The sequence below is a fragment of the Panulirus ornatus genome, chromosome 36 (genome assembly GCF_036320965.1).
Source record: "Panulirus ornatus isolate Po-2019 chromosome 36, ASM3632096v1, whole genome shotgun sequence".
NCBI classification, from domain to species: domain Eukaryota; kingdom Metazoa; phylum Arthropoda; class Malacostraca; order Decapoda; family Palinuridae; genus Panulirus; species Panulirus ornatus.
The window spans coordinates 16,379,710-16,394,738 of record NC_092259.1 but is presented as its reverse complement, the minus strand read 5'-3'; the positions used below and the strand labels follow the sequence as shown (position 1 = coordinate 16,394,738).

Genomic DNA, 15,029 nt, shown 5'->3' with positions numbered 1-15,029 from the left:
AAGGACAAGGATGATTGGAGACCTTTTTCCGTGGCCACCCTTTGATGGAAGTTCCAGAAGGTAACAGGCATCAGAGATATAGGGAGATTGATGTGGACCTTTGTGTGTGTGGTTGAGAAAGCTGTAGAGGGTCTGCTGAAATGAGTGAGAGGAGGTTAACAAAAAGATATATGCATCAGAGTTGGAGGCAACCAAATTAGAGATGGAAAGATGGAGTGAAAAAGATTTTGAGTGACTGGGATCTGAATATGCAGGAGGATGAAAGGTGTACTGATAGTTAATTGGTTGACTTGCTGTCAGTGGACTGAACTTGTGCAAGTGAAGTGGTTGATGTAAACCAGGTATAGGTTATTAGGTTCAGAAGGGTTGAAGGACAAGGTAATTGGGGTGTAAGTTTGGATTGAGAAAAATTTTAGGATATGAAGTGCTTTAGATGTTTGGGAAAGGAAATGACTGTGAACAGAGCCATGAAAGTGGAAGTGAGCCATAGGGTGGGGGAGTAAGTGAAAGTTTTGGGAGTGCTGAGGAATATTTGGAAAGGGAGAACTTTATCTGGGAAGGCAAAAATGGGTATGTTTGAAGGAATAGTAGTTCCAACAATATCATATGGTTGCGAGGCATGGACTATACATAGACTTGCTTGGAGGAGGGTGGATGTGTTAGAAATGAAATGTTTGAGGACAATATGTGGTGTGAGGCGGTTTGCTCGAGTAAGTAAAAATGAATGCGGTTGAGAAAGCAAGAAGAGGGTCTGTTGAGTCTGTTGAAATGTTTGGACATGTGGAGAAAATGAGTGAGGATAGGTTGACAAGTAGGATATATGTGTCATAAGTGGAAGGAAAAGGGAGAATGGGGAGACCAAATTGGAGGTGGAAGAATGGAGTGAAAATGATTTTGAGCAATCAGGGCCTGAATATTCAGGAGGGTGAAAGGTGTGCATCGGATAGGGTGAATTGGTATACTGGGTTCAACGTATTGTCAGTGGACAGAACTAGGACGTGTGAAACTTTTGGAGTAAACCATGGAAAGATCTATGGGGCCTGGATGTGGATAGACAGCTGCGAATATGGCCATTCTGTCTTTTCCTGGCGTTACCTTACTAACATGGGAGCGGCAATCAAGTATAAAAGAGTGAAAGAGACATATATGCATGTGTATGTATATGTACGTACATCTTCTTCTTCTAAACTATTCGCCATTTCCCGCGTTAGCGAGGTAGCGTTAAGAACAGAGGACTGGGCCTTTTTTGGAATATCCTCACCTGGCCCCCTCTGTTCCTTCTTTTGGAAAATTAAAAAAAAAGACGAGAGGGGAGGATTTCCAGCCCCCCGCCCCCTCCCCTTTTAGTCGCCTTCTACGACACGCAGGGAATACGTGGGAAGTATTCTTAATCCCCTATCCCCAGGGATAATGTACGTACATATCTATCTATTTATCTGTATCTCTGATTCCATACCCTCTTGAAACTCCCATAGAGGGGTGGCCACGGCAAAAGAGTTTCCACTTATCCCTGTCCTTACATGCCTCCCTCTCATGTAACATTCCATGAATTCTTCCCCAATTTCTTTCTCACCATGTATATACTATTATACACGCTCCCTGTAAACTCCCAGTCATGCATTCCTTCCACATGCCCTAACCACCTCAAGGTACGTACATATAGAAGGAGGTAAATAATGTGTTTAAGACAAGAGAATGAATGGGAACATAGTTGAAGGGGGCAAGGGGGGAAGTGATAATAGGTAGTGATGAAGTGAGAAGATGCAGTGAGTATTTTCATGATTTGTTGAATGTGTTTGATGACAGAGTGGCTGATGTAGGGTGTGTTGGTTGTTCTGGTGGGCAAACTAAGAGAGTCAGGGAGAGTGATATGGTGAAGAGAGAAGAGGTGGTGAAAGACCTGTAGAAGATGAAATCTGGCAAGGCGGCGGGTTTGGATGATATTGCAGTTGAATTTATCAAGAAAGTGGGTGACTGTATTGTTGATTGGTTGTAAGGATATCCAGTGTATGTATGGATCATGGTGAAGTGTCTGAGGATTGTTGGAATGCATGTATAGTAAAACTGTAAAAAGGCAAAGGGGGTAAAGATGAGTGTTCTAACTACAGAGACATAAGTTTCTTCGGTATTGCTGGAAAATTGTATGGGAGGAAGTGATAATAGGTAGTGATGAAGTGAGAAGATGCAGTGAGTATTTTCATGATTTGTTGAATGTGTTTGATGACAGAGTGGCTGATGTAGGGTGTGTTGGTTGTTCTGGTGGGCAAACTAAGAGAGTCAGGGAGAGTGATATGGTGAAGAGAGAAGAGGTGGTGAAAGACCTGTAGAAGATGAAATCTGGCAAGGCGGCGGGCTTGGATGATATTGCAGTTGAATTTATCAAGAAAGTGGGTGACTGTATTGTTGATTGGTTGTAAGGATATTCAGTGTATGTATGGATCATGGTGAAGTGTCTGAGGATTGATGGAATGCATGTATAGTAAAATTGTAAAAAGGCAAAGGGGGTAAAGATGAGTGTTCTAACTACAGAGACATAAGTTTCTTCGGTATTGCTGGAAAATTGTATGGGAAGGTATTGATTGAGAGGGTGAAGGCAAGTACAAAGCATCAGATTGAAGAAGAGCAGTGTGGTTTCAGAAGTGAGTGAGGATGTGTGGATCTTGTGTTTGCTTTGAAGAATGTATGTGAGAAATACTTAGAAAAACTAATGGATTTGTATGTAGCATTTACGAATCTGGAGAGGGCATAGGTTAGGATTGATAGAGATTGTTTGTGGAAGATATTAAGAGTATATGGTGTAAGAGGTAAGCTGCTAGAAGCAGAGAAGTATGTATTGAGGGTGTAAGGTATGTGTACGAGTAAGAAAAGAAGAAAGTGATTGTTTCCAAGTGAAGGTCGGTCTGTGGTAGGGGTGTGTGATGTCCCCATGGTTGTTTAATTTGTTTATGTATGGGGTGGTTAGGGAGGTAAATGCATGAGATTTGTAGAGAGGGGCGAGTATTCAGTCTGTTGGGGATGAGAGGGCCTGTTAAGTGAGTCAGTTATTGTTCGCTGATGTTACAGCACTGGTGTCTGATTAGAGTGAGAACTGCAGAAGCTGGTGATGCTTGTGGCATGAGAAGCATGGGAGGTGGGCAGATTAGAAAGGGTAGTGAGTGGTGGGATGAAGAAGTAAGATTATTAATGAAAGAGAAGAGAGAGGCATTTGGAGGAGTTTTGCAGGGAAATACTGCAAGTGACTGGGAGATGTATAAAAGAAGAGGCAGGAGGTCAAGAGAAAGGTGAAAGAGGTGAAAAAGAGAGTTGGGGTGAGAGAGTATAATTAAATTTTAGGGGCGAGAGTATAATTAAATTTTAGGGAGAATAAAAAGATGTTTTGGAAGGAGGTAAATAAAGTGCGTAAGACAACAGAACAAATGGGAACTTCAGTGAAGGGTGCTAATGGGGAGGTAATAACAAGAAGTGGTGATGTAAGAAGGAGGTGGAGTGAGCATTTTGAAGGTTTGTTGAATGTGTTGGATGATGGAGTGGCAGATAAATAGGGTGTTTTGGACGAGGTGGTGTGCGAAGTGAGGGGGTTATGGATAATGATTTGGTAAACAGAGAAGAGGTAGTAAAAGGTTTGCGGAAGATGAAAGTCGGCAAGGCAGCGGGTTTGGATGGTATTGCAGTGGAATCTCTTACAAAAGGGGTGACTGTGTTGTTGACTGGTTGGTAAGGATATTTGATGCTTTTATTACTCATGGTGAGGTGCCTGAGGATTGGCGGAATGCATACATAGCGCCATTGTACAAAGGCAAAGGTGAGCGCTCAAATTATTTACAGAGGTATAAGTTTGTTGAGTTTTCCTGGGAAATTGTATTGATTGAGAGGGGAAGAGCATTGTGGTTTCAGAAGTAGTAGAGGATGTGTGGATCAGGTGTTTGCTTTGAAGAATGTATGTGAGAAATACTTAGAAAAGCAAATGCATTTGTATGTAGCATTTTTGAATCTGGAGAAGGCATGTGATAGAGTTGATAGAGATGCTCTGTAGAAGGTATTAAGAATATATGGTGTGGAAGGCAAGTTGTTAGGGGCAGTGAAAAACTTTCATCGAGGATGTAAGGCATGTATGCGATTGGGAAGAGAGGAAAGTGATTGGTTCTCAGTGAATGTCGGTTTGCGGCACGGGTGTATGATGTCTCAATGGCTGTTTAATTTGTTTATGGATGGGGTTATTAGGGAGGTGAATGCAAGAGTTTTGGAGACAGGGGCAAGTATGCAGTCCGTTGTAGATGAGAGAGCTTGAGAAGTGCCAGTTGTTGTTCGCTAATGATACATCGCTGGTGGCTGATTCGGGTGAGAAACTGCAGAAGCTGGTGACTGAATTTGGTAGTGTGTTAAAGAAGAAAGCTGAGAGTAAATATGAATAAGAGCAAGGTTATTAGGTACAGTAGGGTTGAGGGACAAGTCAGTTGGGACGTAAGTTTGAATGGAGAAAAACGAGGAAGTGAAGTGTTTTAGATATCTGGGAGTGGATTTGGCAGCGGATGGAACCACGGAAGCGGAAGTGAGTCACAGGGTGGGGAAAGGGGCGAAAGTTCTGCGAGCGTTGAAAAATGTGTGAAAGGCGGGAACATTATCTCGGAAAGCAAAAATGGGTATGTTTGAAGGAATAGTGGTTTCAACAATGTTATATAGTTGCGAGGCATGGGCTATAGGATAGAGTTGTGCGGAAGAGGATGGATATGTTGGAAATGAGATGTTTGAGGACAATGTGTGGTGTGAGGTGGTTTGATCGAGTAAGTAATGTAAGGGTAAGAGAGATGTTTGGAAATAAGAGCGTGGTTGAGAGAGCAGAAGAGGGTGTTTTGAAATGGTTTGGGCACATGGAGAGAATGAGTGAGGAAAGATTGACCAAGAGGATATATGTGTCGGAGGTGGAGGGAACGAGAAGTGGGAGACCAAATTGGAGGTGGAAAGATGGAGTGAAAAAGATTTTGTGTGATCGGGGCCTGAACATGCAGGAGGGTGAAAGGCGGGCAAGGAATAGAGTGAATTGGATCGATGTGGTATACCGGGGTTGACGTGCTGTCAGTGGATTGAATCAGGGCATGTGAAGCGTCAGGGGTAAACTATGGAAAGTTGTGTGGGGACTGGATGTGGAAAGGGAGCTGTGGTTTCGGGCATTATTGCATGACAGCTAGAGACTGAGTGTGAACGAATGGGGCCTTTGTTGTCTTTTCCTAGCGCTACCTCGCACACATGAGGGTGGAGGGGGATGGTATTCCATGTGTGGCGAGGTGGCGATGGGAATGAATGAAGGCAGACAGTGTGAATTGTGTGCATGGGTATATAGGTATGTGTCTGTGTGTGTATATATATGTGTACATTGAGATGTATAGGTATGTATATTTGCGTGTATGGACGTGTATGTATATACATGTGTATGGGGGTGGGTTGGGCCATTTCTTTCGTCTGTTTCCTTGCGCTACCTCGCAAACGCGGGAGACAGCGACAAAGCAAAATAATGATAACAAAACAATATATATATATATATATATATATATATATATATATATATATATATATATATATATATATATATATATATATATATATATATCATTTTTTTATTTTGCTTTGTCGCTTGTCTCCCGCATTTGCGAGGTAGCGCAAGGAAACAGACGAAAGAAATGGCCCAACCCACCCCCATACACAATGTATATACATACACCTCACACCACACATTGTCCTCAAACATCTCATTTCCAGCACATCCACCCTCCTGCGCACAACTCTATCCATAGCCCACGCCTCGCAACCATACATCATTGTTGGAACCACTATTCCTTCAAACATACCCATTTTTGCTTTCTAGATAATGTTCTCGACTTCCACACATTCTTCAAGGCTCCCAGGATTTTCGCCCCCTCCCCCACCCTATGATTCACTTCCGCTTCCATGGTTCCATCCGCTGCCAGATCCACTCCCAGATATGTAAAACACTTTACTTCCTCCAGTTTTTCTCCATTCAAACTTATCTCCCAATTGACTTGACCCTCAACCCTACTGTACCTAATAACCTTGCTCTTTTTCACATTTACTCTTAACTTTCTTCTTTCACACACTTTACCAAACTCAGTCACCAGCTTCTGCAGTTTCTCACATGAATCAGCCACCAGCACTGTGTCATCAGCGAACAACAACTGACTCACTTCCCAAGCTCTCTCATCCAGAACAAACTTCATACTTGCCCCTCTTTCCAAAACTCTTGCATTCACCACCCTAACAACCCCATCCATAAACAAATTAAACAACCATGGAGACATCACACACCCCTGCCGCAAACCTACATTCACTGAGAACCAATCACTTTCCTCTCTTCCTACACGTACACATGCCTTACATCCTCGATAAGGATGTTTGATGATAGAGTGGCAGATATAGGGTGTTTTGGTCGAGGTGGTGTGCAAAGTGAGAGGGTTAGGGAAAATGATTTGGTAAACAGAGAAGAGGTAGTGAAAGCTTTGCGGAAGATGAAAGCCGGCAAGGCAGCAGGTTTGGATGGTATTGCAGTGGAATTTATTAAAAAAGGGGGTGACTGTATTGTTGACTGGTTGGTAAGGTTATTTAATGTATGTATTACTCATGGTGAGGTGCCTGAGGATTGGCGGAATGCGTGCATATTGCCATTGTACAAAGGCAAAGGGGATAAGAATGAGTGCTCAAATTACAGAGGTATAAGTTTGTTGAGTATTCCTGGTAAATTGTATGGGAGGGTATTGATTGAGAGGGTGAAGGCATGTACAGAGCATCAGATTGGGGAAGAGCAGTGTGGTTTCAGAAGTGGTAGAGGATGTGTGGATCAGGTGTTTGCTTTGAAGAATGTATGTGAGAAGTACTTAGAAAAGCAAATGGATTTGTATGTAGCATTTATGGATCTGGAGAAGGCATATGATAGAGTTGATAGAGATGCTCTGTGGAAGGTATTAAGAATATATGGTGTGGGAGGCAAGTTGTTAGAAGCAGTGAATATATATATATATATATATATATATATATATATATATATATATATATATATATATATATATATATATATATATATATATATATATTATCCCTGGGGATAGGGGAGAAAGAATACTTCCCACGCATTCCTCACGTGTCGTAGAAGGCGACTAAAGGGGACGGGAGCGGGGGGCTAGAAGCCCTCCCCTCCTTGTATTTTGACTTTCTAAAAGGGGAAACAGAAGAAGGAGTCACGCGGGGAGTGCTCATCCTCCTCTGAGGCTCAGATCGGGGTGTCTAAATGTGTGTGGATGTAGCCAAGATGAGAAAAAAGGAGAGATAGGTAGTATGTTTGAGGAAAGGAACCTGGATGTTTTGGCGCTGAGTGAAACGAAGCTCAAGGGTAAAGGGGAAGAGTGGTTTGGGATTGTCTTGGGAGTAAAGTCAGGAGTTGGTGAGAGGACAAGAGCAAGGGAAGGAGTAGCACTACTGAAACAGGAGTGGTGGGAGTATGTGATAGAGTGTAAGAAAGTAAACTCTAGATTGATATGGGTAAAACTGAAAGTGGATGGAGAGAGATGGGTGATTATTGGGGCATATGCACCTGGGCAGGAGGAGAAAGATCATGAGAGGCAAGTGTTTTGGGAGCAGCTGAATGAGTGTGTTAGTAGTTTTGATGCACGAGACCGGGTTATAGTGATGGATGATTTGAATGCAAAGGTGAGTAATGTGGCAGTTGAGGGAATAATTGGTATACATGGGGTGTTCAGTGATGGAAATGGGGAAGAGCTTGTAGATTTATGTGCTGAAAAAGGACTGGTGATTGGGAATACCTGGTTTAAAAAGAGATATGCAGAAGTATACGTATGTAAGTAGGAGAGATGGCTAGAGAGCATTATTAGATTACGTGCTAATTGATAGGCGCGCGAAAGAGAGACTTTTGGATGTTAATGTGCTGAGAGGTGCAACTGGAGTGATGTCTGATCATTATCTTTTGGAGGCGAAGGTGAAGATTTGTGGAGGTTTTCAGAAAAGAAGAGAGAATGTTGGGGTGAAGAGAGTGGTGAGAGTAAGTGAGCTTGGGAAGGAGACTTGTGTAAGGAAGTACCAGGAGAGACTGACTACAGAATGGAAAAAGATGAGAACAAAGGAGGTAAGGGGAGTGGGGAAGGAATGGGATGGCTTGCGCAAAAGATGCTTGTGGCATGAGAAGCGTGGGAGGTGGGCTGATTAGAAAGGGTAGTGAGTGGTGTGATGAAGAAGTAAGATTATCAGTGAAAGAGAAGAGAGAGGCATTTGGACGATTTTTGCAAGGAAATAATGCAAATGAGTGGGAGATGTATAAAAGAAAGAGACAGGAGGTCAAGAGAAAGGTGCAAGAGGTGAAAAAGAGGGCAAATGAGAGTTGGGGTGAGAGAGTATCATTAAATTTTAGGGAGAATAAAAAGATGTTTTGAAAGGAGGTAAATAAAGTGCGTAAGACAAGGGAACAGATGGGAAGTTTAGTGAAGGGGGCTAATGGGGAGGTGATAACAAGTAGTGGTGATGTGAGAAGGAGATGGTGTGAGTATTTTGAAGGTTTGTTGAATGTGTTTGATGATAGAGTGGCAGATATAGGGTGTTTTGGTCGAGGTGGTGTGCAATGTGAGAGGTTTAGGGAAAATGATTTGGTAAACAGAGAAGAGGTAGTAAAAGCTTTGCATAAGATGAAAGCCGGCAAGGCAGCGGGTTTGGATGGTATTGCAGTGGAATTTATTAAAAAAGGGGGCGACTGTATTGTTGACTAATTGGTAAGGTTATTAAATGTATGTATGATTCATGGCGAGGTGCCTGAGGACTGGCGGAATGCTTGCATAGTGCCATTGTACAATGACAAAGGGGATTAGAGTGAGTGCTCAAATTACAGAGGTATACGTTTGCTGAGTATTACTGGTAAATTATATGGGAGGGTATTGATTGAGAGGGTGAAGGCATATGCAGAGCATCAGATTGGGGAAGAGCAGTGTGGTTTTAGAAGTGGTAGAGGATGTGTGGATCATGTGTTTGCTTTGAAGAATGTATGTGAGAAATACTTAGAAAAGCAAATGGATTTGTATGTAGCATTTATGGATCTGGAGAAGGCATATGATAGAGTTGATAGAGATGCTCTGTGGAAGGTATTAAGAATATATGGTGTGGGAGGCAAGTTGTTAGAAGCAGTGAAAATTTTTATCGAGGATGTAAGGCGTGTGTACTTGTAGGAAGAGAGGAAAGTGATTGGTTCTCAGTGAATGTAGGTTCGCGACAGGGGTGTGTGATGTCTCCATGGTTGTTTAGTTTGTTTATGGATGGGGTTGTTAGGGAGGTGAATGCAAGAGTTTTTGAAAGAGGGGCAAGTATGCAGTCTTTTGTGGATGAGAGAGCTTGGGAGGTGAGTCAGTTGTTGTTCGCTGATGATACAACGCTGGTGGCTGATTCATGTGAGAAACTGCAGAAGCTGGTGACTGAGTTTGGTAAAGTGTGTGAAAGAAGAAAGTTGAGAGTAAATGTGACTAAGAGCAAGGCTATTAGGTACCGTAGGGTTAAGGGTCAAGTCAATTGGGAGGTAAGTTTGAATGGAGAAAAAGTGGTGGAAGTGAAGTGTTTTAGATATCTGGGAGTGGATTTGGCAGTGGATGGAACCATGGGAACGGAAGTAAATCATAGGGTGGGGGAGGGGGCGAAAATTCTGGGAGCGTTGAAGAATGTGTGAAAGTCGAGAACATCATCTCGGAAAGCAAAAATGGGTATGTTTTAAGGAATAGTGGTTCCAACAATGTGCGTGGGCTATGGATAGAGTTGTGCGCAGGAGGGTGGATGTGCTGGAAATATGTTTGAGGACATATGTTTGAGGTGTGAGGTGGTTTGATCGAGTAAGTAATGATAGGGTAAGAGAGATGTTTGGTAATAAAAAGAGTGGTTGCGAGAGCAGAAGAGGGTGTTTTGAAATGGTTTTGTCACAAGGAAAGAATGAGAGGAAAGATTGACCAAGAGGATATATGTGTCAGAGGTGGAGGGAACGAGGAGAAGTGGGAGACCAAATTGGAGGTGGAAAGATGGAGTGAAAAAGATTTTGAGTGATCGAGGCCTGAACATGCAGGAGGGTGAAAGGCGTGCAAGGAGTAGAGTGAATTGGAACGATGTGGTATACCGAGGTCGACGTGCTGTCAATGGATTGAACCAGGGCATGCGAAGCGTCTGGGATAAACCATGGAAACTTGTGTGGGGCCTGGACGTGGAAAGGGAGCTGTGGTTTCGGTGCATTATTACATGACAGCTTGAGACTGAGTGTGAACGAATGTGGCGCTACTCGCACACATGAGGGGGAGGGGGTTGTTATTTCATGTGTGGCGAGGTGGCGATGGGAATGAATAAAGGCAGACTATGAATTATGTACATGTGTATTTATGTATATATCTGTGTGTGTGTATATATGTATACGTTGAGATGTATAGGTATGTATATGTGCTGTGTGTGGACGTGTATGTATATACATGTGTATGTGGGTGGGTTGGGCCATTCTTTCATCTGTTTCCTTGCGCTACCTCGCTAACGCGGGAGACAGCGACAAAGCAAAATAATATATATATATAGTGATGGGTGGTTTAAATGTGAAGGTGAGTGATGTGGCTGTTGAGGGTAAATTGGTGTACATGGGGTGAAGTGGTGAAGAGCTTGTGGATTTGTTTGCTGAAAATGGACTGGTGATTGGGAGTACCTGGTTTAGAAAGAGAGATATACGTAAGTATACGTATGTGAGTAGGAGAGATGGTCAAAAGGCATTAATTATGTGTTAATGGAGAGGCGTGTGAAAGAGAGACTTAGATGTTAATGTGCTGAGAGGGGCAGCTGAATCTGATCGCTGTCTTGTGTAGGCGAAGGTGAAGATTTGTAGAGTTTTTCAGAAAAAAAGAGAAAATGTTGATGAGAAGAGAGTGGTGAGAGTTAGTGAGCTTCGAATGGAGACTTGTGTGTGGAAGTACCAGGAGAGATTGAGTGCAGAATGGCAAAAGGTGAGAGCAAATGATGTGAGGGGAGTGGGTGAGGAATGGGATGTATTTAGGGAAGCAGTGATGGCTTACGTAAAAGATGCATGTGGCATGAGAAAGGTGGGAGGTGGGTAGATTAAAAAGGGTAGTGAGTGGTGGGATGAAGAAGTAAGATTGTTTGTGAAAGAGAAAAAAAAGAGGTGTTTGACGATACTTGCGGGAAAGTAGTGTAAATGACTGGAAGATGTCTAAAGAAAGTGGCAGGAGGTCAAGAGAAAGGTGCAAGGGTTGAAAAAAGAGGGCAAATGAGAGTTTGGGTGAGAGAGAATCATTAGATTTTAGGGAGAATAAAAAGATGTTTTGGAAGGAGGTAAATAACGTGCGTAAGACGAGAACAAATGGGAACATTGGTGAGGGGGCAAGTGGGGTGGTAATAACAGGTAGTGATGAAGAGAGAAAGAGATGGAGTGAGTATTTTAAAGGTTTGTTGAATGTGTTTGATAATAGATTGACAGATATAGGGTGTTTTAGTTGGTGTCGTTTGCGAAGTGGGAGGGTCTGGGAGAATGGTTTGGTAAAGAAGAAGGAGGTAGTAAAAGCTTTGCGGAAGATGAAATCCGGCAGGGTAGCGGGTTTGGATGGTATTGCAGTGGAATTTATAAAAAAGCGGGGGTAACTGTCTTATTGATTGGTTGGTAAGGATATTCAATGTATGCATGGACCAAGGTGAAGTGCTTGAGGATCGGCGGAATCCATGCATAGTTCCAGTGTTGAAAGGCAAAGAGGATAAACGTGAGTGTTCAAAGTACAGAGGCATAAGTTTGTTGAGTATTCCTGTGAGATTATATGAGAGGGTCTTGATTGAGAGGATGAAGGCATGTACAGAGTATCAGATTAGGGAAGAGCAGTGTTGTTTCTGAAGTGGTAGAGGATGTGTGGATCAGGTGTTTGCTTTGAAAATTGTATGTGAGAAATACTTAAAATAACATGTGGATTTTTATGTAGCATTTACGGATCTGGAGAAAGCATATGATAGGGTTGACAAGAGATGCTTTCTGGAAGCAGTGAAAAAGTCCTACCAAGGATGTAAGTTATGTGTACGATTAGGAAGAGAGGAGAGTTGATTAAGAGTATATGGTGTGGGAGGTTAGTTACTAGAAGCAGAGAAGTTTTTATCAAAGGTGTAATGCATGTGTACGAGTAGGAAGATAGGAGAGTGACATTCCCAGTGAATGTCGGTCTGCGGCAGGGGTGTGTGATGTCCCCATGGTTGTTAAATTTGTTTATGGATGGGGTTATTAGGGAGGTAAATGCTGGAGTTTTGGAGAGGGGCGAGTATGCAGTCTGTTGGGATGAGAGGGCCTGGGAAATGACTCGGTTGATTCGTGTGTGAAACTGCAGCAGTTCGTGACTGAGTTTGGAAAAGTGTGTGAAAGGAGAAAGTTGAGAGTAAATGTGAATAAGAGCAAGGTTATTAGGTTCGGTAGTGTTGAGGGACAAGGTAATTGGGATATAAGTTTGGAAGGAGAAAAATTGGAGGAAGTGAAGTGTTTTAGATATCTGGAAGTGGAAGTGAGTCACAGGGTGGGGGAGAGGGCGAAGGTTCTGGGAGTGATGAAGAATGCGTAGAAGGAGATAATGTCTTGGAGAGCAAAAATGGGAATGTTTGAAGGAATAGTAGTTCCAACTATGTTATATGGTTGCGAGGCATGGGGTATAGATTAGGTTGTATGGAGTAGGGTGGATATGCTGGAAATGAAGAATTTGTTGACAATATGTGTTGTGAGATGGTTTGATCGAGTAAATAATAAAAGGGTAAGAGATGTGTAGAAATAAAAAAAGAGTGTGGTTGAGGGAGCAGAAGAGGGTGTGTTGAAATGGTTTGGACATATGGAGAGAATGAGTGAGGAAAGATTGACGAAGAGGATATATGTGTCAGAGATGGAGGGAACAAGGAGAAGCAGGAGACCAAATTGGAGGTTGAAGGATGGAGTGAAAAAGATTTTGAGCGAGAGAGCTGTGCAAGGAATTGAGTGAATTAGAATGAGTCGACGTCCTGTCAGTGGACTGAACCACGGCATGTGCAGCGTCTGGGGTAAACCCTGGAGAGGTCTCTGGGGCCTAGATGTGGATAGGGAGCTGTGGTTTCGGTGCATTACACATGACAGCTAGAGACTGAGTGTGAACAAATGTGGCCTTTATGTCCGTTTTCCTGGCGCTGCCTTCTTGAAGCGAAGGGTTGCGATGCTGTCTCCTGTGGGGCTGGGTAGTAACAGGTATGTATATATGTATATGTGCGTATGTGGCGTATATATATATATATATATATATATATATATATATATATATATATATATATATATATATATATATATATATATATATATATATATATATATATATATATATATATATATATTCGCCTTATCTCGCGTAGCGAGATAGCATTAAGTACGGAGGAGTGAACCTTAAAGGGTATATCCTCACTAGGCCCACCTCTCCGTTCCTTCTTTTGGAAAATTATAAACGGGAGGGGAGGATTTCCAGTCCCCCGCTCCCTCCCCTTTTAGTCGCCTTCTACGACACGCAGAGAATACGTGGAAAGTATTCTTTTTCCCCTATCCTCATGGGGGATATATATATATATATTTTTTTTTTTTCATACTATTCGCCATTTCCCGCATTAGCGAGGTAGCTATATGTATATATATATATATATGTATATATATATATATATATATATATATATATATATATATATATATATATATATATATTTTTTTTTTATACTTTGTCGCTGTCTCCCGCGTTTGCGAGGTAGCAGCGACAAAGTATAAAAAAAAAAAATATATATATATATATATATATATATATATATATATATATATATATATATATATATATATATATATATATATATATATCCCCCATGAGGATAGGGGATGGGGGGATAGGGGGATAGGGGATTAAGAATACTTCCCACGTATTCCCTGCGTGTCGTAGAAGGCGACTAAAAGGGGAGGGAGCGGGGGGCTGGAAATCCTCCCCTCGTTTTTTTTTTTTTAATTTTCCAAAAGAAGGAACAGAGGGGGCCAGGTGAGGATATTCCAAAAAAGGCCCAGTCCTCTGTTCTTAACGCTACCTCGCTAACGCGGGAAATGGCGAATAGTTTAAAAGAATATATCACATACAAATCTCCAACAGCCAGGATCGAACCCGGGACCCCTCTCGTTTTTAATTTTCCAAAAGGAGGAACAGAGAAGGGGGCCAAGTGAGGATTTCCCTCAAAGGCTTAGTCCTCTGTTCTTAACGCTACCTCGCCAACGCGGGAGATGGTGAATAGTATGAAATATATATATATATATATATATATATATATATATATATATATATATATATATATATATAAAAGGGGGTGATTGTGTTGTTGATTGGTTGGTAAGGATATTCGATGTATGTATGGTTCATGGTGAAGCGCCTGAGGATTGGAGGAATGCAGTTGTACAAAGGCTAATGTGTAACTTATAGAGGCATACGTTTGTTGAGTATTCCGTGGAAATCATATGGGAGGGTCTTGATTTAGAGGGTATAGGCATGGGAAGAGCAGTTTGGTTTCAGAAGTAATACAGTATGTGTGGATCAGGTGTTTTCTTTGAAGAATGTATGTGAGAAATACTTAGAAAAACAGATGGATTTGTGGATTAGTATGTAGCATTTATGGATCTGAAGAAGGCATATGATAGGGTTGATAGAGATGCTTTGTGGAAGGTATTAAGAGTATATGGTGTGGGAGGCAAGTTGTTAGAAGTATTGAAAAGTTTTTACCAAGTATGAAGAGAGGAATGTGATTGGATCCCAGTGAATGTCGGTTTTGCGGCACGGATGCTTGATGTCCCCATGGTTGTTTAATTTGTTTATGGATGGGGTGGCTGATTCGGATGAGAAACTGGTAAAGTGTGTAAAAGAAGAAGGCTGAGAGTAAATATGAATAAGAGCAAGGTTATTAGGTTCAGTTAGGGTTCAGAGAAA

General features: G+C 42.0%; 1 protein-coding gene across 2 annotated transcripts in view; it reads left to right on the top strand.

Moving 5' to 3' along the window:
• The window catches only part of LOC139760414 (uncharacterized), a 121,531-nt gene that overhangs the window by 90,288 nt on the left and 16,214 nt on the right, over nucleotides 1-15,029 (top strand). The window lies entirely within an intron of this gene.